The sequence below is a fragment of the Calypte anna genome, chromosome 19 (assembly GCF_003957555.1).
Source record: "Calypte anna isolate BGI_N300 chromosome 19, bCalAnn1_v1.p, whole genome shotgun sequence".
Classification (NCBI taxonomy): domain Eukaryota; kingdom Metazoa; phylum Chordata; class Aves; order Apodiformes; family Trochilidae; genus Calypte; species Calypte anna.
Window position 1 is genome coordinate 340,472 of NC_044264.1, and position 6,039 is coordinate 346,510.

General features: G+C 40.5%; 1 protein-coding gene across 2 annotated transcripts in view; it reads right to left on the bottom strand.

Moving 5' to 3' along the window:
* LOC103536544 (protein spinster homolog 3) overlaps nt 1-6,039 on the bottom strand; it is a 40,402-nt gene that overhangs the window by 32,596 nt on the left and 1,767 nt on the right. Inside the window, exon 1 of one of the 2 annotated variants that reach the window (XM_030462168.1) lies at nt 5,817-5,912. The exons of the other annotated variant lie outside the window; for it this stretch is intronic. The gene's annotated coding sequence lies outside the window, so the exon portion shown is untranslated. Of the gene's footprint in view, nt 1-5,816; nt 5,913-6,039 lie in introns of those variants that run through there. 2 annotated transcript variants of the gene reach the window in all.

Sequence of the window (6,039 nt, forward strand, 5' to 3'; positions counted from 1 at the left end):
GGCTTCCTGCAGAAATTTCAGAGAAAGCCAAAACACCAAACTGGTGTTACTGAGTAAGTGGCTAGAAATAGCATGTTGAGTGCTGAACCAGCTTTTTAAAGCAATGGCTTCATCTGCAGGTGCAGAAAGAGAATTCCTCATTGCAGTTTATTCAACAAGTTCATTTCGATTGCTGGTTCATTCAGAGATGAGATCTAAACTGAGATTTTAAAAAAAAGGAAGCCAGCTTCGTTTTTCCTTTTCCAAAATGAGCAAAATCAAGATGCAGGATGATTAGCTCTAACTTGTGGGAGGATAAGATCTGTTAGTATTAATATCTTAGAAGCTGAGGGAAAAAAGAAATCTTCATCTCTTATGATTCATTTGTGCATTTTAACTGAACCCCATCTAACTGTAACTTAAAGCATCAAAAACATCACAACACCTAATAAGCAAGAGATCTGAGACATTAACTAACAACTTAAAAAAACAGAATCAAAACTTTGAATAGATGTATGTTGACATATCTTAAATCAATGACTACTCCTGTCAAAACAACAAAAAACAACAACAACAAAAAAACCCTAACAAAAACCTAACCAAAAAACCCCCAAAAACATCCTGCCAAGCATAAGGAATCTGCTTTCCTTTAAGAAATACAAATCATAAATGTAAAATTAGATTAAAATAAATCACATAAATCAATTATTTCCTAGTTGATGTTTTAAATCATGAACCAATTTAAATTTCTGGTTTAAGTCAACAACAGAAAGAGGAAGTAATGAAAACAGTGTTTTAACTTCTGGCATCAAACTTACATACAAATAACCACTTGCAAATATATATCCTTGTTCTCTTCAAGTAAGAATACTGATGTTTATTTTCCTCCAGTAATAAACCAGCATTTCAGAAAAGGCAAATCAATTACTACCTGCCTCATATTTCACATCTTTGTATTTGTTCCAAGGACTGAAAACTGACACAGTGGTGAATCTCCTGACTGCTTTCCATCAGCTATAGTGAACTGGTTGACTCTTAGGTCAGGCTCTGCAGGTAGTGAAGCAAAGATTTCTCACACAGTTCTTTAGAAATATGAGCTAGAAAATTACAGTTTTCATTTTAGTTTAACCCTTCCCATAAGTATTTTGGCATTCAAGCCAGTCTTTCAACATGAATTTAATTTCTGCTGCTGTTTTTGAAGTCAGCTGTTTCTCACTTAACAATGAAGGAAGAAATCCAACTTATGCTGAAGAAATTATGTGCACATTGTGTGAAATGAACACCTCTCAAGGGGGCATCTTACACAAATCCTAACATTAATGACTAGGCTAAGTCTCAGTTTCCTAGCTGAGAATGGTATTTGTTTAAGCAGCAGTTCAAACTTTATTTAAGTTTAGAACAAGGTCTTTCTGGTCTACCCAGATCTTAAAAAGCTTCCTGCCAGAAGTCTGAGCAAACAACACCTTAAGAATCCATGAGGATTTCTTGCCATTGCAGAGAGTGTTTTCTATGACTGTTCAACCTGTTAAGGTTGATTCCTACCAGTGATCTCCCAAAGTCACCCCAAAGCACTTTGTTTAGATGCCACTGTTCAATGAACAACATCTACACACCTTCTCCTTGGCTCAAGCAAGCTTTCTCTTTGCTTTAGGCCACAACTGAAACCTTTATCTGTGGTCAGTGAACAAGGCAGAATACTGCTGGATTTATTAAGGAATGACAGACAGACACATGGGGAGGTTTGAACACAAAAGCCATTGTGGTTTCATGTCTCAGGGAATGGAAGTCAGGACCAGCTCCTATTTCTGGCTCCAGCAGAGGCTTCCTCTGGCATCTTGGGCAAGACATTTAGACATGGACTGCCACACACATCCTAACTATTTAGACTTACGGAAGAATGGGGATTCCTACCTCTCCAGGAGGCCATCACTCATTAGTGTTAACCCAGCAGGACCCTGATCTTAGTTGGAGAATCTAAACATTGCTACAACACAAGCAAATATCAACTTTTCCATCAGACTCCGCAATGCTGTATTTTCTGAAGAGATGAGCTGTAGCAGCTGTGGCAAGTCCCATACCAGGTTTCTCTCTGCCATGCTACTCCATTTTTTCCAGGAAACCCCCCTTCCTCACACACTCTCCCACTGGCAAGTGAAACACGAACCCAACAACATTTGAGTAACAGTTAAACTTTTGAACTTACCTAGGAGTAGCCTTGAACTTTGGCAAAATACTTTTGGCCAGACTGATGTGTTCAGCCCAGATTTAGTCCCCTACTTTATTTATAGGTCATAGCAAGTTAGAAATAAAACAGCATTTGGTCCTTGTTAAGCTCTTATTCAAAACTATCCTCAGCAGGGAGCTGTGAATCAAAGACAAAATACAGTGAAATGCTACCTCCTCTTTCCCAAATCCTCCCTTGAAAAGGAATTTTCAAAGCATTTGCCTTAGTGATACACATCCAAGTTTACCTTTGCATACAGTATATGAAGGAGTAATTTGGATTTTACTACTTGCAAGTAAACTCAGTCAAGGACCATTCTAAGAGAGACTCCTTAAAGCAAACCACTTATGTATCAGCATATGCACAGCAAAAATAAGTGTAAGGGGGTAGGCCAGTACTCCACAGCTCAGCAAAGTGATACTTCTTCCTGGTGACAATTTGGATGAAGAATATAAACCCTTAAAAATACTTAATCTTTACTATTAAGAAAGCAACTTATTTGCTAGATATAAACTGCAAGAAACTCAAGCCTGCAAATGTTATAATGGACATGTAAATGGCCCCATCTGCCTAACAGGGACTTTTTTTTAAGCCTAAAAACTGATACCTCACATTGCTGCCATTTAAAATGTCTCTTCAATGAGTCCAGCATGTAAAATTAGATGAACGTTGCAGAACATGTTACAAGGATTTATACCTATCCTACCATGAGCGTTTTGTTTTTGCCAAGAAGCTGAAGTATGGGAGCAGATGTTGCTGACAGTGTGTATCCAGCTGGAAGACTCTCTACTAAACAGAATCTACCTGCCAGGGTAATTTGTGATTTGTGTGGTGAATGAGGAATGGGGGGAGAAAGTCAAATGAAAGGCATCATGTTCAAGCAAAGTAAAATGTTGAATGTGAAAACTTGATCCTCCTTAAGGTGACAGAAAAACTTAGAGGATTTCCTATTCTAACCACAAGATGAATGATTATAATATACCCTTGCCAAGGGAAAAGATTGATGCACTAAGGACCATTCAGCACATTCAGAAAATGGCTGAAAGATCTGAACAGTCATTATACGAGAACAGGTCTCAGGAAAGAGAAAGTAAGCTAAATTCTTGTTGCCCTCTCATTTAATGCAGAGATGGGAGAGATGACTGCAGAGAGCTGCATGCCAGAGGCAGTAAAACAAAGTTAAGAAAATCATCCCTCCTGTCTTGAGATCTTTCCCTAAAATGCACTGCATGTTCCCTCAGCAAACAGCAGGATAAGGTGTTTGAGCCCAGGGAGTACAGCAAGTAGATAGTAAAGGAACAGAGGATCAACTGGCCAGGGAAAGGCTTTTATCTCTTTTCACATAGGCTGTTGTGTTTGAGGACAGGCAACATGAACTATGAGCCAACAGAGTTCTGACTCTGCTCTGGCACCACAGCTGCATTTTCAGGACAGGATTCTGCAGTCTTTAGTGCTGTAAGGAAACACTAAGCTAGTTTTATGTCTTGGTCAGACACTTGCCCTCAGCAGCAATAGCCATGTTCTATGGCAGCCACACATAGGGTGATTTGACAGGGCCAGGTTGGAGTACTTTACATGGCCATTGTCTCTTTAATGAAACACATTACTTTTATAAACGAGGGTGGAATCTGCTGCCAGAATAAAGGAATCCAGGTCATCTGTGCCAGCTTCAACCATATCCCTTCTCTCCCAACCCACAGCCTACTACGTTCCCTACAAGAAAAATCATGGTCAACCCACAAGAGACTGTAGAAAAAACTTCCCTTCTTAAGATGCCTGCCAGTGAGTGACCTAATGGTGAATAATTCAGGATGATTTTGATTAATAAAATGTAATAGAGTTGTTGCATATAAGCTTTCAGCCTTCAGTGCTGCAGTGAGGTCCTCTATTAATAGAGCTGTCATAAATGTGTACTCATGCCTGAGCTGATATCAGGTAAAGAAAGTTGAGTGAGTGCTGCCTTATCTGACATTGTGAACAAAGCCTACCTTTTATTCCTGAAAGAGAAATACCATCCACAATAGTGTCATTTCCCATCAAGATGCCTGAATTCCAATCTGGGTGACTGTCTCTTAGCATAATTAAGTTTACAAAATGCACTTGCACATGATAGCCTTCTGTGTTTAAATGTTTTTAAAGATTGAACAAACCTGACTGAAGCAATATAAAATACAAGTATAAAATGCATTTAGGAATTAGAGTCAACATACAAAGGAGAAAGACTTTCACAAAGACTTTCTCTGGCTAAGAACACCATTTACGAGATGAATTTCAGTAATAGTAGCATACACTGTGGGATGTCTTGTATCATCCTAGTTTAATCATTGGAAGGGAGACAGATTTAATCAGAACTGCAAGAATATCTGGGAATAATACTCTGATTAATTGTACTATCACTGTAATGAAACTCTCAGACTACACTAGGCCTTTCAAATTGCAGCATGGGAAATGACTCGAGCATTGCCAGCTAAAAACATCACTTTTACAGTCCTTTTTCCTTCATAGCTAGCCAAGTTTGGTGTTCACAAACAAAATAAACCCCTTGTAGCAGATAAACTAAAGAGAACTGTTTTTCTAAAGGATTTAAACACTTTGGCAAATAGATACAGGATAAATCCCTTTGCAGTAACTTCTTTCTGCAAGGGAGCAGAGAGTTTCCTACTTTCTGTCACTGGCAATAATGGTTCACTCAGCCAGAACCTGCATTTCCTTGAGAATGAAAACGTGAACTCAGAGAATACAAAAGGACACTCAACAGTTATGGCAGAGAAGATTTAAACCTTCACACTCGTGCTTGCCACAGGATATTCTTCACATGAATGTACAATTTGTACTTTTTTCCAGTCCAGTTTGTATATTTGTCCAGTCATTCCCTGGACTTTTATTTAGCTATTTTGGATAAAGCTATTAGAGTTTGAATTTTCAATTTCTAGACATTTCTCTCACCAGCACCTGTCCTCAAATTTGCAGTCCTTACCGAAAAGCTCCTTTTCTGAAGACTTTTTTCTGGTAATCTCAAATCAACTCCGTGTTCTTCAGGGATAAATTAATGCAGGAAAGACCCTTTACCTCACAAACAACAAAAGTTTGACTTGGCCTATTATACCTTTTTCTCTTTCCTGAGCACATATTAAGCACAGTGGCACACTTCCCCTCACACAACCCTCCTCATCTCACCCCCAGTCAAAAGTCTACAGTCTACATCAATCCTTCAATCCTCTATGAGCAACTTATATCCAGCAGCTGCTACCTTTTTTTAACCTTTTTTTTCTTTTTTTTTTTTTTTTTTTTTTTAGGTCCTCCTCAAAACCTCCTGTAGCTCTCTGGGTCGGGGAGATGGCTGCAGTTTAGGGCAAGCAGAGCTTTGGGGAAGGGCAAAACACCCTGACAGTTTTGTTACTTACTGCCCTGTGTCTGAGAACAGCCTTGAGGTGAGTGAGGAAGGAAAGCGCGGCTCTCACAGGAAGCAGCGAGAAGATTTCCCTCAGGAGAAGATCCCACCTCAGGAGAAGAACCCCCTCAGTGAGGTGCCAGGCAGAAGCAGCCAGCAGCACAACCCCTGTGCTACGAGGAGGCAGCGTGCTACGCTCCTCCTGAAGAAAACCTTCCTTACCAGCAGCTCTCTCATTCCTCCCTGCGGGTTTTGAAAGAGGAGGAGGGGAAGGGAAGCGAGGGGCGGGCAGGGAAAGGACCTTCTCAAGATGGCGGCCGAAAGCTTGGATCGTCTCGCCTCGTCCCGCCTCCTCCACCCCGCCGCGCAGCCCCTCTCAAGATGGCGGCACGGAAGGGCCGGCGGCCGGCGGGAGTGCGCCTGCGCGGCACTATCCGGAATGCAG